The sequence below is a fragment of the Scyliorhinus canicula genome, chromosome 16 (assembly GCF_902713615.1).
Source record: "Scyliorhinus canicula chromosome 16, sScyCan1.1, whole genome shotgun sequence".
In the NCBI taxonomy this organism is placed as follows: Eukaryota; Metazoa; Chordata; class Chondrichthyes; order Carcharhiniformes; family Scyliorhinidae; genus Scyliorhinus; species Scyliorhinus canicula.
In genome coordinates, this window is record NC_052161.1 from 59,374,760 (window position 1) to 59,398,831 (window position 24,072).

Genomic DNA, 24,072 nt, shown 5'->3' on the forward strand with positions numbered 1-24,072 from the left:
GTGTGGGACCCTGTTTAACCCATGCCAGCGGGACTGGCCAGAAATGGATGGCCACTCGGCGGCCCAGGGATTCTCTGACCCGGGGGGGGGGGGGGTCGGAGTATCCCGCTTTATATGTTTCAATTAGGTCACCTCTCTTTCTACTGAACTTGAATGATTACAGGCCCAATCTACTCAACCTCTCCTCATAAGAAAATCCAGCATTAACCTACTGAACCTTCTGTGGGCTGCCTCGTGTGCCTGTATATCTTCTCTTAGATAAGGGGACTGACACTGTTCACAGTATTCCAGGTGTGGTTTAACCAGTGCCGTATATAGTTTTAGCAAAACTTCCCTATTTTTATACTCCATTCCCTTTAAAATCCATTTGCCTTCTCTCTTACCTGCTGAACTTTCATGTTCGCTTTTTGTGATTTACAGGGACCCCAAAATCCCTCTCCGCTGCAGTTTTTTTTGGAAATCTTTCTCCATTTCAATAATATTCAGCTCCTTCATTCTTCCGACCAAAGGGCATATCTTCACATTTTCCTGCATTATGTACCATCTGCCCACTCAACTAACCTGTCTATATTCCTCTGTTGACTCTTTGTGTCCTCCTCACCACATGCCTTCCCACTCGGTTTTGTGACATCTGCAAACTTGGCAATCATGTATTTACTTTCCTCGTCCAAGTCATTAATATACATTGATGGACTGCCCATGCTAAATTACCCTTAGTGTCCAAAAAGATTAAGAGGGGTTATTGGGTTACGGGGATAGGGTGGAAGTGACGGCTTAAGTGGGTCGGTGCAGACTCGATGGCCGAATGACCTCCTTCTGCACTGTATGTTCTATGAATTCTATATTGTGAATAATTGTGGCCCCAGCACTGATCACTGTGGCACTCCACTAGTTACAGTTGCCATTCTGAAAATACTCCTCTTATCCGAACTCTCTGTCTTCTATCAGTTAGCCAACTTTCTGTTCATTGTAATATATTACACCCAACATCATAGGCTCTTAACCTATTAAGTAGCCTTTTGTTGGTACCTTATCAAATGCTTTTTGAAAATCCAAGAATATCACATCTACTGGTTCTCCTTTATCTATCCTTCTTACATAGAATTTACAGTGCAGAAGGAGGCCATTCGGCCCGTCGAGTCTGCACCGGCTCCTGGAAAGAGCACCCTACCCAAGGTTAACACCTCCACCCTATCCCCATAACCCAGTAACCCCACCCAACACTAAGGGCAATTTTGGACACTAAGGGCAATTTATCATGGCCAATCCACCTAACCTGCACATCTTTGGACTGTGGGAGGAAACCGGAGCACCCGGAGGAAACCCACTCAGACACGGGGAGGATGTGCAGACTCCACACAGACAGTGACCCAAGCCGGAATGGAACCTGGGACCCTGGAGCTGTGAAATGATTGTGCTATCCACAATGCTACCGTGCTGCCCTGTTACCACCTCAAAGAATTCTAATACATTTGTCAGGCATGATTTTCCCTTCATGAAGCCATGTTGGCTCTGCTTGATTGTATTACGTAATTCAAAATTCTCTGGTACTACATCCTTTATAATGGTCTTTTGGGGGCAGCACGGCGGCGCAGTGGTTAGCACTTCTGCCTCCGGCGCTGAAGACCTGGGTTCGATTCCCGACCCTGGATCATTGTCTGTGTGGAGTTTGCACATTCTCCTCGTGTCTGCGTGGGTTTCACCCCCACAACCCAAAGATGTGCAGGTTAGGTGGATTGGTCACGCTAAATTGCCCCTTAATTGGAAAAAAATAGTTGGACACGCTAAAATAAAATAAAAAGAATAATGGACTCTCAATACTTTTTCCAATAACAGATGTTAAGCTAACTGGTCATTCCTTTGCGCTCTGCCCGCTTGAACGGCTTCCATGGTGCCATTCACCCTGCCAACCTAATTTTTGTCCACATGGGTTGTGAGCATCTCAAACCTGTTTGACAATTGCAAAGTCTGAGGCTCCTCCGCTACCGTCTGCTCGGTCCCTTCACCTGCCTCACTCATAGTCACATCTTCCTGTCCCTCACCACTGACCAAAACAGCCAACCCTATTCTTGAGTATATTTACTGACACAAGTTCATGACTCGATGTGTGTTTATGCACAAAAGAGCTCAAAAAGAATAGTAAAATTATAACATTCTTATCAGTAATAATGAGGGCAGAGTGATGAGGTCCATCTTGATGTGCTGTCAAAAGGAACAAGGGTGTCGCCTAATCTGTGATTTTTTTTTGGGAGCGTGGGTGGCTCCTTCCTTCTCTGTTGTGTCACACAAAATTCCAGAGGTTAAAAGCTCAAGCACACATGCTCTTTGTATCTTTCATTGTCCATACATGCTTGACTATAGGGAAGCTCATTGATCAGACTCCATGAGCAGATGCTGAGCAGCAGGTACATCTGAAGTATGAGTGCTGAGGGTAAGGCATTGATCTGCACTGCAGTGCTACATAATGGACTGGGCCAGGATTTCCCAAACCTTTCCAGTCACAGAACCCATTTGACCTTCCAAGAATACAGACGGAATGCCAGAAAAAATCTTCTTACGTTGAACTGTTAAACCGCAAAAAGTTGATTGTTTTTGTGAATAGGTACAAACATAAAAAACATACTTAGAAAAGTATTTTCTATTTCTGTATACATTTATCATAATTAAAATGTTCTTATATTCAATTAAGTGCATAGAACATAGAACATACAGTGAAGAAGGAGGCCATTTGGCCCATCGAGTCTGCAACAGTTAAGCCCTCACTTCCACCCTATCCCCGTAACCCAATAACCCCTCGTAACCTTTTTGGTCACTAAGGGCAATTTACTTAAAGTCTTATCTTCTTTTTGTTATCTTTAATGGGAGGAGTGAAGCTGCTTCTTTTGCTCAAAAATAAGTGCTGCTGGAAAGCTGGATTCTCATAGATTATCATAGAATTTACAGTGCAGAAGGAGGCCATTCGGCCCATCGAGTCTGCACCGGCTCTTGGAAAGAGCACCCTACCCAAGGTTAACACCTCCACCCTATCCCCATAACCCAGTAACCCCACCCAACACTAAGGGCAATTTTGGACACTAAGGACAATTTATCATGGCCAATCCACCTAACCTGCACATCTTTGGACTGTGAGAGGAAACCGGAGCACCCGGAGGAAACCCACGCACACACGGGGAGGATGTGCAGACTCCGCACAGACAGTGACCCAAGCCGGAATCGAACCTGGGACCCTGGAGCTGTGAGGCAATTGTGCTATCCACAATGCTACCGTGCTGCCCGGATTCTCACATCAGACACACTCACTCAGTCTCTCTCTTTCACATACATACTCCCCTCTCTTTCTCACTCACGCTCCCACCTCTCCCTCTCTCACACACGCACTCACATTCTCACATCTCTCCCTCTCTCTTTCACACTGACATTCTCTGTTAGATACACAAACAATCACAGACATGTTTCATACACTAACCTCTCCCTCTCTCACAATCCTACTCTCACTTCTCTCTCTTACACACACATTCTCACCTCTCCCTCTCTCTGACACACCACTAACACTCTCACCACTTTCACTCACACGCTCACCTCTCTCACACACTCACACTCTCAACTTTCCGGGCGGGTTTCTCTGACCCCCCCCTCCCCCACCCCCGCCCTGCCGGAGAATCGCCGGGGGGGGGGGGTGGAATCACGTTGTGCCGATCAAGGGCTGTTGGCAGTGGACCCCCCCCCCCCCCCCCGGCAATCCTCCGCTCCGCGATGGGCCGAGTGCCCGCCGTTTTCGGCCAGTACCGCCGGCGTAAATCAAACAAGGTCCTTACTGGCAGGACCTGGCTCTGCGGGCGGCCTGCAATGTCCTTGGAGGGGGTGGGGGGCGCGGGGGATCTGGCCCCAGGGTGGACCCCCACAGTGGCCTGGCCCGTGATCAGGTGTCACGTGTACCGAGGTACAGTGAAAAGTATTTTTCTGCAAGCAGCTCAACAGATCCTTCAGTACATGGGAAGAAAAGGGAATTAAACAAAATTTAACAAAATACAAGAAAATACATAGGGCGAAATTCTCCGCACCCGCGGAAAGTCGTAAAACCGTCGTAAAAATCGGGAGCGTTTTACGACGGTCGCGAAGGCTTCATTTCCCGACGGATTCACTTCCTGGAAATGGGCTAGCAGCGCGGCCGCGTCAATTACGTGCGTGCTGACGACGGAACGCGACGACGACACGATCACGCCCACGTGACGCCGCCCGACGCCGTAAAAAGGCGCGGGCGACCACAGAATCTGTCGGGCAGGATGTCGGAGCCGAGGAGAGCTGCTCCTCGCTTTGTAGATGCTGACGTCGAGGCGCTGCTCGATGCCGTGGAGCAGAGGAGGGGCATCATCCGCCCGCGGAGAGGGCATCGCCAACCTGCCAGCGCGGTACGCCAGGCCTGGCGTGACGTGGCTGCTGCCGTCAGTGCTGTGGGGCAGACCCCTCGCTCAGCAGAGCAATGTAGGAAGAAGCTACACGACCTCACCAGGTCTGCCAGGGTAAGTGCCATGAGGGTTCTCCCTAGTCACAACCATCCCTCCCCCTTAACTTAAGCACCCCCCCCCCCTCCCCCCCCCGGCAAGGGAGGGGGGGGGGGGGGGGATTGGGGCAGAGTTATTTGAGGGTGGTTCACAAAGTTGTCACAGACCCAGCGCTCTGGCCCCGAGGAGAGACGCAATCGTCTTATGACAACTTGCCCCCCCAAACTGTGCCAGTATCTGAACGGACTGCTGATACCTACCGTTTTGTAATGATCTACCTATGTTCCCTCCCCCAACAGGCCAAGGCCGCTCATAACCACCGTGAGCGGCACAAGACTGGAGGGGGTTCGCCCAACCTGCACCCCCTCAGCACCTTTGAACAGAGGGCCCTGGACCTTGTTGGGGGGGTCTGCCACCCGCGATATCGCGCAATGCGAGGTTGGCGGAACTGCAGCAAGTGAGACAACCCTCCCTGACAAACACTCACCCCTCCCCCATCCTCTGTCCCTTCACACACCCTGCCCACTGGGATACCTCCCCCATCCTCTGTCCCTTCACACACCCTGCCCACTGGGACACCTCCCCCATCCTCTGTCCCTTCACACACCCTGCCCACTGGGACACCTCCCCCATCCTCTGTCCCTTCACACCCTGCCCACTGGAACCGTCCAGCGGCCTGCCGAGCAAATCGAAATAACCCGTCTCATTCTCTTCCCTAGGACGTGATGCCGAACGACCAGGGCCATCTGCCTCCAGACGGAGACAGGAATCTGCCGCCACCTCACCCGGGGCCTCACAACAGAGGGTGCCCGATCAGCGGGCAGCCCTATCCGCCCCAACCCAATCTGCGGACCAGGACGCACAGAGGGTTCGAAGTCCACCACCACCGCCAGAAATGGTCAGGGACAACCCTCCTGTCGCTGAGCAGCCCCACACCCTGGAGGAGGCCCTAAACATTGAGAGCGTCGGGCTTGCGGCACTGCTTTCTCCCACCACATCCATCATCCCAGAGACACACACCCCGGCGGGCCTATTTAGTGATGAGTCTCCTGGGGCACAGTCTGGTTGGCACATCACAGCTGAGCAGGTACAGCAGGTGGAGGTCGGAGCAACAGAGGGCCCGGACTCGCGGAGGCCAGACCAGGCCCAGGATGCAGCTGGCTCCCAGACGTTTTCTGAGTTCCTGGAGTTTATCTACCCACCCGCACAGCCGATGCCTCAGGAAACCCAGGGAAACAATGGCGGGAGGAGGGCAGCCTTCCTGGCTCTGCAGACGCTGTTAGAGGAGTCGAACCGCGTCCAAGAGCAGGGAGTGGTGCCGCTCATGGCAGAGACCCAGTCCGACACCGCACGGGTGGCATCCGCGGTGGAGGCAATGGGTCAGGTTATGCAAGACGTTGGGGTTAATGTGCACGCGTCATCCTCGGCCCTGGACAGGGTTGCTCTCTCACAGGCAGCAATGTGCCAGAGCCAAAACGACATTGCCGGCGCCCTGCGGGCCATGGCCGAGTCTCAGCAGGTCATGGCCCAGTCGCAGCAGTCGGTCGCGGAGACCATCAACCGCCTGACACATGTGCTGGATGGCGTCGTGCACACGCAGGTTGAGATCGCACAGTCCCTGGCAGGAATGTCTAACTCCCTGGACTCCGTCTCTGCAAACCTTCGGATCCTGGTGGATACCGTTGCAGGCCTCCAGGACTGGCAGCGCCAGGTGTCGGTGGTGCGACGGGGCACCTCCCCGCTCGCACCTCTGTCCCAAAGTGAGGCCCGGGGGCCACCGGGCTCCCCGAGGGAGGAGGAGGTTTCGGGGCCCGTCCCATTAACTCCATCACGGGACGTCCCGGAATTCTCGGCCTCCCCCCGTCCCATCCCTGGTGCATCGGGTGGGCAGCAGGCAGAGCAGGGTGGCACAATGTCACCCGAGACGCCCGCAGAGCAGCCTGGCCCATCAAGGCCTGGTCGCCCCAGGAAACGCTTAGCCAAGGAGAAACGAGTCGAGGGGGGCGATTCGCAGCAATCCTCCTCCACTCCTGCTGTATCATCTGGGGAGTCACTTAGACGTAGTGGTAGGGCCCGTAAGGCAACTAAGATAGACACTGAGTAAGTTGGCACGGGTGAAGGGCACAGTTTAGTTGAAGGGGCTAGGGCACCTGTAAATAATTGTTAACATTAAACGCACTGTTCCACCTTACTTGTAATATCGTGTGATTGTTCCACAGCCACAGGAATCGTGATGGTGACCGAGTGTCGCTGGGGGTGACGGGTGGTGAAACTTCGGTGCCGGGTGTGCAGTCCCTGCCCCTACCCCCTCCCACAGCTAGCCCACGCGGGCACGTGATGGAGTGTCAGTGACGAACTCTGCGGCCACCAAGGTGGATGGTTCAGCTATTGCCATGGGTCAGACTCTCTCTAACGATTCTGAGCTCACAGCTCTTCGCAGAGCGGGCTGTCATCATTCCACATGGCACTGATCACACCCGCTGACACAGCCATCAATGTTGTGCCATTCCGTCTGCACCCAGTGATAAGCGTCATGTCGAAGTGGAGCAGTGTATACTGAGGGGGGGGGGGGGGGGGGGGGAGGTTGTGGTGGTGGCAGTTGTGTGGTGACCCTCTGCATGACTAGCGATGCAGGTGGTGGTTTGGTGTTCATCGGGGACGTCACATGCGATGCGTGAACCGTGCTGCCACCAGGGCGTTGCGTGCCCGCCGTCCTTGCCGGGTCCGTCGTGCCGCCTCCTGGACATCACCAGCACCTGGGTCGTGTCTGCGTTCTGCGCCCGCCACTCCGCCAGCCTCCTCCTCCTCCTCCTCCTCCTCCTCCCTCGCCTCCTCCTCCTCCCCCTCCTCCTCTGTGCTGGCACCACTGCCACTAGCTTCTCCCTCCTCCTCCTGCAACAGGTCATCTCCCCTCTGCATCGCGATGTTGTGCAGCACACAGCAGACAACTACAATGCGAGCGACCCTGTCGGCCTGGTACTGCAGGGCCCCTCCGGAGCGGTCCAGGCACCTGAATCTCATCTTCAGGAGGCCAAGGCAGCGCTCCACCACACCCCTGGTTGCTGCATGGGCCTCGTTGTATCGTGTTTCCGCATTGGTCTGAGGCCTCCGTATAGGCGTCATCAGCCAAGACCTCAGCGGATAACCCCTGTCGCCTAGCAACCAGCCCCTCAGCCGGGGGGGACGTCCCTCAAACATCGCAGGGATGAACGACTGCGCTAGTATGTAGGAGTCATGCACACTCCCTGGGAACCTTGCACAGACGTTCATGAACCTCATGTGGGGGTCGCATACCACCTGGACATTAATGGAGTATGTCCCCCTCCTGTTTGTGAACACTTCCTTGTCCACAGCAGGTGGGCGCATGGGGACGTGAACACAGTCGATTGACCCCTGAACCCTCGGTATCCCGGCCACACTGGCAAATCCACGGGCTCGTGAGTCTTGACTTGCTTGGTCCTCGGGAAAGGTGATGTAGCGGTCCGCGATGGCATAGAGGGCGTCGGTCACATCCCGGATGCACCTGTCCACCGATGACTGGGAGATCCCGGAGACGTCCCCGCTCGGAGACTGGAAGGAGCCGGTAGCATAAAAGTTCAGGGCGACCGTCACCTTGATGGCAACCGGGATCGCGTGTCCTCCCCCGTTCCACGTGGGGCGAGGTGCGACAGGAGTTGGCAGATATGTATCACCGTCTGCCTACTCAGCCGGAGTCTTCTCCTGCAGGTGATGTCCGGCATTGTTAGGAAAGAGACCCGGACACGGTACAACCTCGGCTTTGGTCGTCGCCTCTGGCGCCGTGGCTGCACCCTCACTCTCTCCTCTTCCTCTTCCTCCTCCTCCTCCCCCCCATGCTGCTCGAAGACTGGCAACTCCTCGGCCCTTCCCTCTGCTGCTGCAGCTGGCCCTGCAGCCATTGCGGGTTGTGGGTGTGGATGCTGCTGCATCTCCAAATCCAGTAGAGCGGCCCCAACCACTGCGCAGAACATCGCCGTTCTGTTCCCATACATCGTGCTAACCTACAGAAGGGTGGTGGGAGGCAGAGAAACGGGACATGTTAGACGGAGGTTAGTCGACACCTCGGCAGCCGCCAGCCATGGGATACCAGTGTGTCCCGGTGGCCTGGTCGCGCTGCTGACACGCGGTCAGCCTAACCCCTGGTCACTTTCTGCATCCAACGGCCAGTAAACTATGGCCTCCTCACGGGTGCGTCAGTGGCCTGTGTCCGGAAGCCACAGGGGGACCAGCGGCCGTGTCCTCGTCACCGGCACACCATGGCATGCTGGCAGACATATTGTTACGGGGTTGGACGGCTCACTCTCTACCTAACCCCCCCCCTCCGTCGCCCCCCACTGCCTCCCCCGTCTCCCCCACTGCCTCCCCCGTCGCCCCCCACTGCCTCCCCCGTCTCCCCCCACTGCCTCCCCCGTCGCCCACCACTGCCTCCCCCGTCGCCCCCCACTGCCTCCCCCGTCGCCCCCCACTGCCTCCCCCGTCGCCCCCCACTGCCTCCCCCGTCTCCCCCACTGCCTCCCCCGTCGCCCCACACTGCCTCCCCTGTCGCCCCCCACTGCCTCCCCCGTCACCCCCCACTGCCTCCCCCGTCGCCCCACACTGCCTCCCCCGTCGCCCCACACTCCCCCCGCTCTGGACCCCCTCCCGTTCTCAGGGATGCCTTCCCCGTTGTGGCCAGACTCGAACGGTGCGCTGAGCGGTGCGCTGAGTGGTGCCCTGACCTCCTCCAAGCTGTCGTCAGCCAGGCCGACTGGTTGACGAATTTAAAAAGCAGGTGTGTTTCACGACGTGCAAACAGGGCGCCATGACGTCGGGACTTCGGCCCATCCGGGCCGGTGAATAGCGGGGGGGGCTATCAGTGGCGATTCTGGTCGTGTCAGGGGCGGGAAGGAGGCGTTTGTCGGGAATGGCGACTCCGACATTTTGCGGGGTTTGGAGAATAGCGGGAGGGCGTCGGAACAGCGTCGCCGTAAAAATTTCCGACGCCCGCTATTCTCCGACCCGTCGTGAGTCTGGAGAATCTCGCCCATAATAGGGCAACACAAGATATACAATGTAACTACATAAGCATTGGCATCGGTTGAAGCATACAGGGTGTAGTGTTAATGAGGTCAGTCAATAAGAGGGTCATTTAGGAGTCTGGTGACAGTGGGGAAGAAGCTGTTTCTGAGTCTGTTCGTGCGTGTTCTCAGACTTCTGTATCTCCTGCCCAATGGAAGAAGTTGGAAGAGTGAGTAAGCCGGGTGGGAGGGATCCTTGATTATGCTGCCCGCTTTCCCCCGGCAGCGGGAGGTGTAGATGGAGTCCATGGATGGGAGGCAGGTTCGTGTGATGGACTGGGCGGTATTCACGACTCTCTGAAGTTCCTTGCGGTCCTGGGCTGAGCAGTTGCCATACCAGGCTGTGATGCAGCCCGATAGGGTGCTTTCTATAGTGCATCTGTAAAAGTTGGTAAGGGTTAATGTGGACATGCTGAATTTCCTTCGTTTCCTGAGGAAGTATAGGCGCTGTTGTGCTTTCTTGGTGGTAGCGTCAACGTGAGTGGACCAGGACAGATTTTTGGTGATGTGCACCCCTAAGAATCTGAAACTGCTAACCATCTCCACCTCGGCCCCGTTGATGCTGACAGGGGTGTGTACAGTACTTTGCTTCCTGAAGTCAATGACCAGCTCTTTAGTTTTGCTGGCTTTGAGGGATAGATTGTTGTATTAACATTGCACACTTCAGGTTCTCTATCTCCCTCCTGTATTCTGACTCATCGTTGTTCGAGATCCGGCCCACTATGGTCGTATCGTCAGCAAACTTGTAGATGGAGTTGGAACCAAGTTTTGCCACGCAGTCGTGTGTGTACAGCGAGTAGAGTAGGGGGCTAAGTACGCAGCCTTGTGGGGCACCGGTATTACATATTACCATTTACCATTGTATTGCCATTGCAACAGTCCACCATGGCCGGCGCGGAGAAGAATCCCCTGCGCGTGCCCTGGGATCACGCCAGAACACGCTGACACTCCCACGCATGCGCTAACTCGTGCCGACCGGCAGAGGCCCTTCGTCGCCGGTGGCGCGGCGCCAACCCCTTGCTGCCGGCTGTCATAGCGTCAACCCTGCCGGTGCCAGCCGCCAGGAGGATTCCGCACCTTCTGGGCGGCCCGACACCGGTGTGGTTCATGCCACTCTTTGGCGCCGGGACGGCCCGCCCACTGGTTTCTGGAGAATCCTGGTCCCTCTTTCACACAAACACCCAAATTCTCTCACACCTTACACACAAACTCACACACTCACGTGTCTCACACACTCTCAACTCTCTCTCACACACTCCCTCGCCCCTCTCATTCACACACACACTCTCACCCTATCATTCACACACTCACACTATCTCTTCTCCCACATGCACACACACACACCTCTGTTGCTTGCACAAACACACACAGACACTCACATCATGCGTGAGATACCTGAGCTAAATCTATTCTGCAATATACAAAACCTGTCAGCATGCATAGAGTTTTAAGTCTGAAATTCTGTCACTCTCAGCATTGTGGGCATGGTTTGAATGTAGACAAGTTGACAGCTTGGGCCCTTCATTTACAGCATTGTCATTCCTGTGAGGACGCCAAATTGTGAATGACTTATTGCCAAGTGTGTTCGTGATATGATGAGGCTCATGGTTATGATAGTGAGGGTTTCAGCTATATGAATGTGATTGAGTCAAACTCACTGATGTTTAATCTCTCCCTTGTGGAGGTGGATTGGATTTGTTTATTGTCACGTGTACCAAGGTACAGTGAAAAGTATTTTTCTGCAAGCAGCTCAACAGATCATTCAGTACATGGAAGAAACAGACATGACAAAGTCCCCCCCCCTCCAAAAGAAAATTCCAAAGGCCCCCTACCCAACCCCGAATATCTGATGGTGACCAGTTCTCTGAAATAGGAAATGAGCAGGCTGCCACCTCGAGCAGAACCCTTGGATTGCATTGGATTGGATTTGTTTATTGTCACGTGTACCGAGGTGGGCAGTCCTTTGCGTAATTCTGGACTCAATGTACACTTAGGTAGACGTATGTCACCAGGGAATGGCTGATGGCAATTGCGATTTGGAGGGAACCATTTGCGAATCTATTTTGGACAAGGGCTCGTCTAGCAATGATCCCCTCCTGTAAAGTGTCAGTCCTGGGTACATGGCCTCTGAATATAGATCATAGAACAGAACAGAATTTACAGTGCAGAGGGAGGCCATTTGGCCCATTGGGTCTGCACTGGCCCTTGTGCACCCCACTTAAGTCCACAACTCCACCCTATCCCCGTAACCAGTAACCCCAACTAACTTTTTGAACACTAAAGGGCAATTTATCACGGCCAATCCACCTAACCTACACATCTTTGGACTGAGGGAGGAAACCGAAGCACCCGGAGGAAACCCACGCAGACACTGGGAGAATGTGCAGACTCCGCACAGACAGTGAACCAAGCCAGTAATTGAACCTGAGACCCTGGAGCTGTGAAGCACCAGTGCTAACCACTGTGCTACCCAACTGTTCTGCCATTGGTGATCCCCTCATCCTTATCTATTTCAGAATCTTCTGAATGGACAGAGGTTTCCCCCTCCTCATCTTTCTCCTCCTCATCAGAGGTTGGAGCTTTGCCCATGGTCTCACTGTCATTGATTTCTAGGCCCCTGCGCTGAGCAATGTTGTGCTATTCTCGATACCCTTGCTGGGGCATATGTCCTCTTGAGTGATCGAGGTACCTGAAGCGCATCATTCATATATCAAAAACCTGCTTGATGTTACTTTGTGTGACGACATGGCTGCTATTGTGGTTGTGCTCTGGCCATGTTTGTGGGCTAGTCATTAGGCAGATTGTTAAGGGCTAGCCCTTGTCTCCTAGCAGCCAACCATGGATCTGAATTGGTGCCAGAAATAGCTGAGGGAGCTGAGTACCCCTTAGTATGAAGGAGTTGTGGCAGCCGCAAGGGAATCTTGCACACACATGAAGGAATACCTGGTTGTGATTACAATCTGCCAGTACATTGATTGAGTGGAAGGATGTCCGTTTGATAAAGGTGTCCGCATGTTGTGTTGGGGCCTTTATGGCAACTTGGATGCAATCAGTAATGCCTTGTACCAGAACAAAACCTGCTAATTAGGCAAATTGGGGAGAGGCAGTGGCATAGTGGTATTGTCACTGGACTAGTAACCCAGAGACCCAGAGTCATGCTGTGGGGACCTGGGTTTGAATCCCACCATTCGGAAATTTGAATTAATTCTGAATTCTCCCTCAGTGTACCTGAACAGGCGCATGAGTGTGGTGACTAGGGGATTTTCACAGTAACTTCATTGCAGTGTTGATGTAAGCCTACTTGTGACAATAAAGATTATTATTAGCGTAAAAATCTGGAATGAAAAGTCTAAAGATGACCATGAAACCATTGTCATTTGTTGTAAAAATCCATCACTAATATCCTTTGAGAAGGAAATCTGTTGTCCTTCCCTGGTCTGGCCTACATGCAACTCCAGATCCACAGCAATATGGCTAGCTCTTAAATGCCACCCTCAGGGATGGGCAATAAATGATGGTCCAGCTGGCGTTGCCAGCATCTCATGAATGAATAAAAAAGCACCGTTTTTCTCTGGGAAATTAAGTGATTTCCCCCTCAAGTGATTACAGCTTCATGCAGCTGTGTGTTGCTGACTGGGATACACCAGACAGGTTTCCTGATGATCCCTTGAAAGATCTTGGGGGTTAGAAGTTGAGAGCGATGGTTACCTTCACAGCCACTGGCAGGACAGGGGAATTGATGGTTTGTGGCTGGATTTGCTGGTAGACCATGTGACATGTGTCAGTCACCTCCTCCCTGCCTAGCCTCAGTCCCCTTCAACACTGGCTCTCCATCATATTGAGGTGGGATGTCCTCGGCCTGTACACAGCTACAGGGGGCAGTAGCTGCTTGTCGCCCCTTTCCTCCTCCTGGTGCACGGACAGCAGCCGCTTCCTCCTGACCTTTCGCTCTCCCTCTGGCCTTCAGCTGCTCATGGTTTCTGTCTTCTGTGACCTCTATGTGTGAGGGTACCATGTCTGTCTTCCATGTTCATCCGCACAGAGTGCTATAGCCTTTCTCCAACACAAACATCTCTCTGACACTTGGGTGCAATAGATAGTTGGGGCAAAAATAATTGTCCTATGCTAGCAGGAGCTCACACTCCTTGAGTCAGGGAAGGACTTTGAAATTGATTTTATTTATTTATTTGCTTATTTTTCAATTTAAAGTATCCAATTCATTTTTTTTCACTTAAGGGAAATTTAGAATGGCCAATCCACCTATCTTGTACATCTTTGGGTTGTGGGGGTGAGATCCACTCAGACACGGGGAGAATATGCAAACTCCACACGACTAGTGACCTGAGGCCGGGATGGAACCCAGGTCCTCAGCGCTGTGAGGCAGCAGTACCAGGGAAACACTGTACCACTGTGCCACCCGGGAATTGATTTTATGCCAACTCTGATACTCTGAACAGGGGCTATGAAGGAAGTTTAAAGCTAATTTCACAGTTGTATCCTACCTTTCCAAAGGGGACCCTGGCTATCCAAAATGCGACAGGTTAAGCCCTGTTATTACTAACATTGCACACTTCAGGTTTCATAACCCAGGGATACAAAAATCCTACTTTCATAGAGTTTTTGAGGGGGCGGAGCATCTGAAAATGGCACCGCCCTGATTTGAGCATAAAAATGGATTCTTTGGCGAATAGCTATATGAGATTCTGGCGTCGGCAATCGGAGAATCCCGCCAGTGCTGGCGCCAGGACTGAATCACGTGAGTTCTATGGCCCCAATAGTGGAGCCAGCCCTGGAGTGATTCAGGGCATCATAATTGGCTAGCACATGTGCCGCATGGAACTCGTGCAATTCCAACAAATGCTGGCGTGTGATTCACCAGGATCGGATCGGCACTGAAAAGCTTCACAAGCAAGAAGTGCATATATACACTCCACTCCACCCACACGCTTATCCCAGCCAAGAAGATGGCACTGGCTGCGCTGGAGCACGTCCATTCCATTAATGGGTTGGCTGGGACCAGAGAGTACCTAGGGGGCTGGCCTGGGGAGGCACCCATACGACCCATGGTACTAAGTTCGTAGTGGACAGTCAGCGGCGTGCACAGCCACACATGGCTGCCTTAGAGGCTGCAGAAATGGTGGTCTGTTCCCGTCCACCCTGACCCCATGGCCCACGTCCTGGGCCACCCCAGCTACTCCCCCCCCCCCCCCCCCCCCCCCCCCCCCCCCCCGGCTCTGGCGGAAGTACCCTGGCCAACAACACAACTGTCAGCAAATTATGGTGATGTTGGACACTTTTCATGCCCCCTCTCTTCCCCTCAGGAGCTGTATCTCATATACAACTATTTCCCAATTTTAAAATACCATAAGTGAACCTCGCTGTCGGTAATTCCTCCTGGCGGAGACGGAGCATCGCAGAGGGTCCGGAAAATGCGGGTTGGGCCCATTAACGAGATGCCAACGGCGTTTACTTTACTCTGTTAGCAAACCAATGGAAAAGAGAAAATCTGAGCTTTAATTGTTTCCTGAAAAAGGGCCTGAAATTCCTCTGGTTTTTATTTTAGTATCAAAGTGGCTAAGAGTTATAAATTGGTGGGATGAGGATGGGAAGAATCTCTCAGTTGTGGCCAAAATGTGGCCAAATGTACCTGGGAACCAAAGCCTGAAGTTAACAAGACTGTTTAATAGATAAGCCTCCTTAGTTCCCACTGAAGTATGGCACGGTAGCACAGCGGTTAGCACAGTTGCTTCAAAGCTCCAGGGTACCAAGTTCGATTCCCGGATTGGGTTAATGTCTGTGCAGTGTCTGCATGTTCTCCCTGTGTCTGCGTGGGTTTCCTCCGGGTGCTCCGGTTTCCTCCCACAGTCCAAAGATGTGCAGGTTAGGTGGATTGGCCATGCTAAATTGCCCTTAGTATCCAAAAAGGTCAGGTGGGGTCACTGGGTTACGGGGATAGGGTGGAGGTGTTGGCTTAAGTACGGTGCTCTTTCCAAGGGCCGGTGCAGTCTCGATGGGCCGAATGGCCTCCTTCTGCACTGTAAATACTATGATAATACTAGGTCAATGATAAAGTGTCTGAGAAACTGAATTTTGGAACAAATACGAGACACAGTAGCTTCAATGTACAACTGACAAGTTCAGTTTTAGCAATTTAATACACCCTTCTGTATTCAACCTTTTTTTAGAAGCTTATTATTTGATGCACTATAAGCTGTGGTGCTGTTCATCAGAGTCAGAAGTCATGGGTTGAAGGCCCGTTCCAGGGACTTGAGTCCAAATTCCAGACTGACACTTCAGTGGATTGCTGATGGAGTGTTGCACTGTTGGAGGTGCTGTTTCTCAGAAGAGATGGAACGCCCGGTTCCCCAGTAGATGTAAAGGATGCCATGGCACTATTTTGAAGAAACACACAGGAGTTCTCCTGCCGTTCTGGCTGATAATTATCAACGAGTCAACATCAATTACCTGGTCATTTATCTCATTGTTGTTTGTGAGGACTTGCTGCCTGAATGAAAATTAGCTGCATTACGGCAATAGCCACAGTATTTCAGTCAAGTACTTTGGGACATTGGAAACATGCGATAAAATGCAAGTTCTTTCTGCTTTATTGATTCGCCAAGCTTGGTAGCACAGATTAAAATGCAGTATCTCATTAATGAGCTGGCCTTTAGCCCATTTACTCTGTCTGGATGGCTTCCTGTTTTTCTGTCATTCAGTATTACTGCAGTGTGCTCCTTATTATAGAGCTGGGCCAAATTCAGTGCAGTGGTGACAAGGAGTGTATTGTCCACCTGGCTTTCAAATTGCTTTGGTCAAAAATCTGACCAATGCCTTGACATGCTGTGTAAATGAGCTGTTGGCTAGACAATCTGCCGTAGCTCGAGAAATATTTTGTTCCACTGCGGGCTGACTGAGGGAGGCACTTTGAATAGGATAGCTCTCCCATTATAAATTCTGTGAACAAATATTAACAAGCGGGACACACATCAGCTTCATAGCAATGGTGGCCTGCCTTCTTACCTCCCGTTTCATTATATCTTGCTAAAAGTCAAAACCAATCATCTATTCATCGTATGGTCAATTCGCCAACACTCAATCTTGTTATGGACCCTGTTTTCTTAAGTTACATTGTGAAATGTCTAGGCGTGCACTTTACGTAGGGTTGCCAACTCTTGTTATGACTTATTCCTGGAGGTTTCATCAGCCGCCAACCACATCTACTCAATCTCACAGCCTTTTCCTCCATCTGCAATATTTCTACAACTAGTAAGGAAAAGTATTCAAAACAAAAAGGAAAGGCATGCACAATTTATTTTAACACCCCTGTTATGTTCCTGCTGAGTTGCTTGCGCCACTGCCCAGAAGATTAGTCTTAAATTTCTGAACACTCCCTGTCAATCCTGGAGGGTTGGCAACATTAGCTGGACATGATTTTCTTATTGTTAAAGTTTGAAAATCATGCACAGAGCGTACGCTCCACTTTTCAACCTGCACTCACAGTGGACAGCGCTCCCTGTCAGCAGCTTCCATCATCTAAATCCGTGGAACACAGCCAAGCCCATTTTACAATATCTATAATTAATCTATTCTTGTACATCTTTAATATATATTTTTAAATGATAAGTAGAAAGAATCCCAGCTATGGCTCATCAAGTAGAAAGAATCCCAGCTATGGCTCATCAAGTAGAAAGAATCCCAGCTATGGCTCATCAAGTAGAAAGAATCCCAGCTATGGCTCAGTGGATAGCACTCTCAGTCTGGAGACAAGGCCATAATCCAGCCTGGCAGCCTAGGGGAGGACTGAGGAGGTGCTGCACTGTCAGAGATGCTGCAGTGTGGAGGAGACCCCAAACTGAGGTCTGGTGGACACAATAAATCTTGTTGTTCCAATTGAAGCACAGCCGGGGATATCGCCACAGTGCTTTGGCCAATATCCAGAGGCAGTAAAAATAGATTATGTGATCATTATCTCCCTGCTATTGTGGGATCTTGCTGTGTGCAAATTGACCGCTGCTTTTAAAAACATTTCATTAATCATGAACTGCTTTCTTTGATTAAAATGCAAGTTCTGCAGATGAATTTGAGATATGGGGCGGGTTCTCTGACCCCCCGCCACATCGGAGAATCGGCGGGGGGCGGTGTAAATCCTGATTTGGCCCCGGGGGGGTGCCCCCACGGTGGCCTGGCCCGCGATCGGGGCCCACTGATCTACGGGTGGGCCTGTGCCGTGTTGGCACTCTTTTCCTACGCGCCGCCGTGTCAGCCTCCACGATGGCCGATGCATAGGTGAACCCCCTCCTGCGCATGCGCGGAGATGACATCAGCAGCCGCTGATGCTCTCGCGCATGCGCGGACCCACGCCGACAGGCGGAATCCCTTCGGCCCTGGCTGGCGCGGCCTCAAAGTCCTTCTACGCCAGCCGGCGGGGCGCCAAACACTCCGGGGAGGGCCTATCCCCTGAAGGTGCGGATGATTCTGCACCTTTGGGGCGGCCCGACGCCAGAGTGGTTCACGCCATTCTGTCCCGCCGGGACCCCCCGCCCCACCGGGTACGGGAGAATCCGCCCATTGTGATTCATATATGAATAGGCAACATTTATTTACAGCAAGTCCTCTTCAATTCTTATGAAAAGTTCGAGCAGCATGGGGGCGCAGTAGTTAGCACTGCTGCCTCACGGCGCCGAGTACCTGGTTCGATCCCGGCCCCGGGTCACTGTCCGTGTGGAGATTTGCACATTCTCCCTGTGTCTGTATGGGTTTCATCCTACAACCCAAAGATGTGCAGGGTAGGTGGATTGTCCACGCTAAATTGCCCCAAATTGGAAAAAAATAATTGGGTCCTCTGAATTAAAAAGAAATCCTCATGAAAAGTTAAATGAAACAATACTTTCAGGGATTAAGATCAAATTACCACTGGAGCTCAAACTGACTTCCAAGAAATACCGGCCAGAATTCGCTGTTTGGGATACTGCATTCCCGCTGGGACTGAAGAGTGTGCTATTTGCACCTCCATTGGGGAAGCTATTCGGTAAGCGAGTCAGGACATGTAAATGGGCCAGCACTCTGCCGGTGCGAATTACCAGCCCACTTGACATCCTCACTGCTGGGGCCGGAATTAGCGCCAAAGAGTCTAAGAGCTGACGCTGTTGTTAAGAGCTCCACTTACCACACACTCATTACAGCCAAGAAGGTGGCTCATATAAGACCTGCCCCCGAGTTCAGGAGTCCGAAGTGGATCCATAGCTCCATGCCAGTGAGGAGAGGACCATCACGGAGCAGTGGAGCATGAAGTGTCCAAGCCATTAATGGTATTAAAATTCATGCAAATGATGGTTTTGCTTGGATCCCCCAGCGCGGGGCGCAACCTTGATATTGCCGACAGCGAGGGACCGGAACCACAGGCATTGGAAATTGCACCAGGCACAAAATGGAATTTTCCCATTTCGCGCTATTCTCTGCCCGATCATAATTCTCCCTTCTGGGGACGCGAAGAGTAGAATCCAGCTCACTGTCAAACGTAACTCTTTCCACATCTTTCATTGATGTTTTAAAAGAAGTAGACAACTTAGTGTTGTTGTTTCTATCATATGTTTACATTCCTTTTGGGTTTTCCATAGTTAGGCTGCAGAAAACAATGGGCGGGATTCTCCATTGGCTGACTCCGAAATCGGGAAATGCGATTGGGCGGTGCATAGTTTCCGACACCAAAATCGTGGCAGGCGCTGATTTGACGCCAAGTCGCAATTCTCCGTCACCTCGACAGCAGTGTCAATGCGTTCAGGAATGCAAAATAGTAAACACTGTTTGCATGTCATTAGCGGGCCTGCCCCGGTACTCTCCGGGGCCTCCGCCATTCTCCGCCTCTGATGAGCCGAGTTCCCGATGGCGCGGTTCACTTGTGCTTTTAAAAATCATGAAAGCGGCATCATGGTTGCTGAGGCAGAGAGGAGGGGTATAGAAAGTGGCCAAAACCGCCATAGTTTGTTGACAATTGTGTTGCTGGCCAGAGGGTTTTCAGCCAGGGCCGGAGGGAGTAGCAGGGGGTGGCCAGGCTGTGGGGTCGGGGTGGACAGGCACGGAGCACCATTGCCTCAGCCGGAAAGTCAGCTATACAGCTGCGCATGCTGCTGACAGCCCACTGTGAGCTTACGGCATTTGGTTACATTGGTGCGGGGCTTCTCTAAGTGCTCTCTGGCCCCAGCCGCCCCATCAGCGGGGTAGGCATGCTCCAGGACAACCAGTGCCACCTTGTTGGCTGGGATGAGTGTGCGTGAGGGGATTGGAATGTGGATGTATTTGGCTGCAGCTTGTCAGCCTCCCGAGTGTCAATCACAGACTGAGCAAATCCTGTACCGTCTTTCATTGGAATCGATTGTGTTGCACGTGGCACTGATGCTAGCCCCTCCACAGTCACTGAATTAGTCCAGTCTCGCGGTTAGTTTGCTGTCGTGGAACTCCATGAATCCTATACCGGTGTCAACACTTAGTCTCAGAAACGGCCACTCCCTCCCTCCCCTGCTCACTACTAATTTGTCCCTTGTGTGCGAACTGACAGTAAAAAAATATTGTAAATTTGGGAGCAGACTGTGTTGCAAGGAGCTGGTACAGCAAGTTAGACCTGTTCAGGAGCTGCAAAAAGATTTTGTTCTCCACTCGAGTTCTGTGGACACCTCACGGTGCACTGGTGAGGTAGAGCCAGCATGTTGGAGGTGCTTCTGAAAGGAGTATGATGGAAAGTGTGATGCTATTTGTTTTGGGAAAATACTGGGCTTGCGATAGGCAGTGCCATCCAACACATCAGGGAGCTACACTGGGATAGCTTCAACTATGCTGTTGAAATAGTTTCAGCTGTTAGAAATTCCACTTTTTCTCACTGACTTTGGCCAAAAATGATAATGATAATGTGGTCAGAATGAAGTTAGATAAACTTACCATTTTGAATATCATTTTCCCTGGTTCTAACCTACTTCGCTGCCATACAAGTCAAGGCGGAGTTGACTTTACAAGAAAAAGTTGTGGCTTGATGACATAAGACACTGTGGCATCATTGGAATAAATGCAAAGGAGAATCCAGCACTTCCTGCACTCTGCACAACCTCAGCAAGAGGAGCTAGCTGTGGGGACAGGCCAAGGTAAGGTGAAAGCAATTACTTTGGTCAAATCTCTTTCAGTGCCAGGAAGCCATGATGTGGAGATGCCGGCGTTGGACTGGGGTGAGCACAGTATGAAGTCTTACAACACCAGGTTAAAGTCCAACAGGTTTGTTTCAAACACGAGCTTTCGGAGCGCAGCTCCTTCCTCAGGTGAATGGCGAGGTATGTTCCAGAAACATTTATATAGACAAAGTAAGGGCAGCACGGTGGCCTAGTGGTTAGCACAGCTGCCTCGCGGCGCTGAGGTCCCAGGTTCGATCCCGGTTCTGGGTCACTGTCTGTGTGGAGTTTGCACATTCTCCCTGTGTCTGCGTGGGTTTCGCCCCCACAACCCAAAAATGTGTAGAGTAGGTGGATTGGCCACGCTAAATTGCCCCCTAATTGGAAAAAATAATTGGGTAATCTAAATTTTAAAAAAATATATATAGACAAAGTCAGAGATGCTGGACAATGCTTGGAATGCGAGCATTTGCAGGTAATCAAATCATTACAGATCCAGGGAGAGGGATAATCACAGGTTAAAGAGGTGTGAATTGTCTCAAGCCAGAACAGTTGGTGGGATTTTGCAAGTCCAGGCCAGATGGCGGGGGGGTGGATGTAATGCGACATGAATACAAGATCCCTGTTGAGGCCGCACTCATGCGTGCGGAACTTAGCTATAAGTTTTTGCTCGGCAATTCTGCGTTGTCGCGTGTCCTGAAGACCGCCTTGGAGAACGCTTACCCGGAGATCAGAGGCTGAATGCCCTTGACTGCTGAAGTGTTCCCCGACTGGAAGGGAACATTCCTGCCTGGTGATTGTCGCACGCATTGTCCAGCATCTCTGATTTTGTCTATATAAATGTTTCTGGAACATACCTCGCCTTTCACCTGAGGAAGGAGCTGCGCTCCGAAAGCTCGTGTTTGAAACAAACCTGTTGGACTTTAACCTGGTGTTGTAAGACTCCATACAGTGCCAGGAAGAGCAGAGAGGTATATTTTCAGCAGGCTTGCATTCAATCCCTGGTCCAGCATCTCACCCCCCCCCCCCCCCACCCCCTCCCATGCAGCTTATCCTGTAATTGTTTTAGAGTGCATGGGCAATTTGGTTAAGTGTGCAGCTCCTTTAAATTTTCTGTACCCTTAAAGGGGCCAACTTGTGTGCAGCCGGCCCAGGATCTGTGAGGCGGCTGTGCTTTGAGGGAACATTGGGCAGGATTCTCAGTCGGCTGACAACGGAATCGGGAAAGGTGGTTGGGCGGAGGATTGGCTTTGATGCCGAAAGCGTGGCGGGTGCTGGTTCCGTGCCAAATCGCAATTCTCCGGTGCCTCGATAGCGGTGTAATTGTGTTCCACTCCGCCCGTACAGTAAATCCCATTTGCATATCATAAGCGAGTCTGACCCGGTATTCTCCGGGGCCTCCGCGATTCTCCGTCTCTACTGGGGGAAATTCCGACGGCGAGGGTCCCTTGTGCTTTTAAAAATTGAGAAACTGGCACCGTGGCTGCTGAGGGAGAGAGAGGAGGCAGGACACAGAGAGGTGAGACAGTGGACTGCTGGTCCTGACACTGGGCTGGGGTGGGGTGGAAAGACGGAGGGGGGTGACGTGGGGCTTGGGTAACCTCCACGGGATTGGGCTGGTGTCCAGGCACGGACCCTTATTGCCGCAGCCTGCAAGTCAGCCATCTTGCTGCCCGCCCCACTGACCACCCACATTGCCCCTGGTTCTGTAGAGTGCTACTGGCCGTATGGGTGCCCCCTCCCACTATAATAATAATAATAATAATCTTTATTGTCACAAGTAGGCTTACTGGAACACTGCAGTGAAGTTACTGTGAAAATCCCCTAGTCGCCACACTCCGGCACCTGTTCGGCTATACAGAGGGAGAATTCAGAATGTCCAATCACCTTACAGCACGTCCTTTGGGACTTGGAGGAAACTGGAGCACCCGGAGGAAACCCACGCAGACACGTGGAGAACGTGCAGACTCCGCACAGAGAGTGACCCAAGCCGGGAATCAAACCTGGGACCCTGGACCTGTGAAGTAACAGTGCTAACCACTGTGCTCCCACTACCTCTACCCCCAGTTCCCACCCTCCACCCAACCACCCCTGCACCTCACCCTCCTCAATAACACCCTCCAACCGCCACCACCCAATAATGGGGCATCACATGGCCTGCCCAGAGGCAACGCTTACAGTAGCCCCTAGAGGGGGGCACCTGACGGGGGAAGGGGACCATATCGTTGGCATGGGCAGCGCCAGCCGACGGTACCTCTGGAAGCAAGGACGAGTGCCAGGCCACCTTCGGGATGCCCTGGGTCCAAGGGATGATCGACGGGATGCATGTCGCCCGATGAGCACCTGCAGATCACTGGCTCTCTCCAAACCGAAAGAGGTTCTACTCGATAAACGTGCAACTGGTGGGTGATCATCAGATGTGCATCATGCACATCTGTGTCTAAAACCTGGGCAGTGTGTATGACACCTTCATCCTGGCACACACGATGGTTCCTGGCCTCTTCCAAACTACCCCCCCCCCCTCCCCTCCACCGGGGTGACAGGGGTGGTCTGTTGTGGCCGTGGCTGATGACACCTATCCAGAGGCCACAGACCAATGTCACGACCAGGGGCGTGATCCAGTGGTGCTTCGGCATCCTGAAGATGTGGTTTGGGTGCCTGCATCGCTCTGGAGGGACCCTCCAGTATAGCGTTGGGAGGGTCGCCCGCTTCGTGGCGGCCTGCTGCTTTCTCCACAGCATTGTGCAGCAGCGGGGAGACGTGCTGGAGGAGGAGGATATACATCAGTCCTCGTACGACGAGGTGGATGCGGGGCAGGGCTAGGATGGGCAGGACATGGGGCTGGGGTTGGTTCCGGGGCGGACACCAGCAGGGCACGCCTCTTCACCAGCAGCTCCTACAAGACACAAGACAAAATGTATGATTTTGTTGCGGACCAGGGGATGGTGGGGGTGTTCTGGGGTGATTGGGGGGGGGGGGGGGGGGGGGGGGGTCAGGGTGATGGTGGTGGTGAAGTGGGGTTGTGGGGGTGGTGTTGGTGTGTGGGGTGGCATTGGGTATGATTGGATTGGATTTGTTTATTTCACGTGTACCGAGGTACAGTGAAAAGTATTTCAATGAGGTCAGTCCATAAGAGGGTCGTTTAGGAGTCTGGTGATAGTGGGGAAGAAGCTGTTTTTGAGCCTGTTCATGCGTGTTCTCAGACTTCTGTATCTCGTGTCCGATGGAAGAAGTTGGAAGAGTGAGTAAGCCGGGTAGGAGGGATCTTTGATTATGCAGCCCGCTTTCCCCAGGCAGCAGGAGGTGTAGATGGAGTCAATGGATGGGAGGCAGGTTCCTGTG

At 52.4% G+C, this 24,072-nt stretch overlaps 1 protein-coding gene across 3 annotated transcripts in view; it reads left to right on the forward strand.

Moving 5' to 3' along the window:
- LOC119950680 (monocarboxylate transporter 12-like) overlaps positions 1 to 24,072 on the forward strand; it is a 144,678-nt gene that overhangs the window by 33,379 nt on the left and 87,227 nt on the right. Inside the window, exon 1 of one of the 3 annotated variants that reach the window (XM_038773319.1) lies at positions 20,223 to 20,709. The exons of the other annotated variants lie outside the window; for them this stretch is intronic. The gene's annotated coding sequence lies outside the window, so the exon portion shown is untranslated. Of the gene's footprint in view, positions 1 to 20,222; positions 20,710 to 24,072 lie in introns of those variants that run through there. 3 annotated transcript variants of the gene reach the window in all.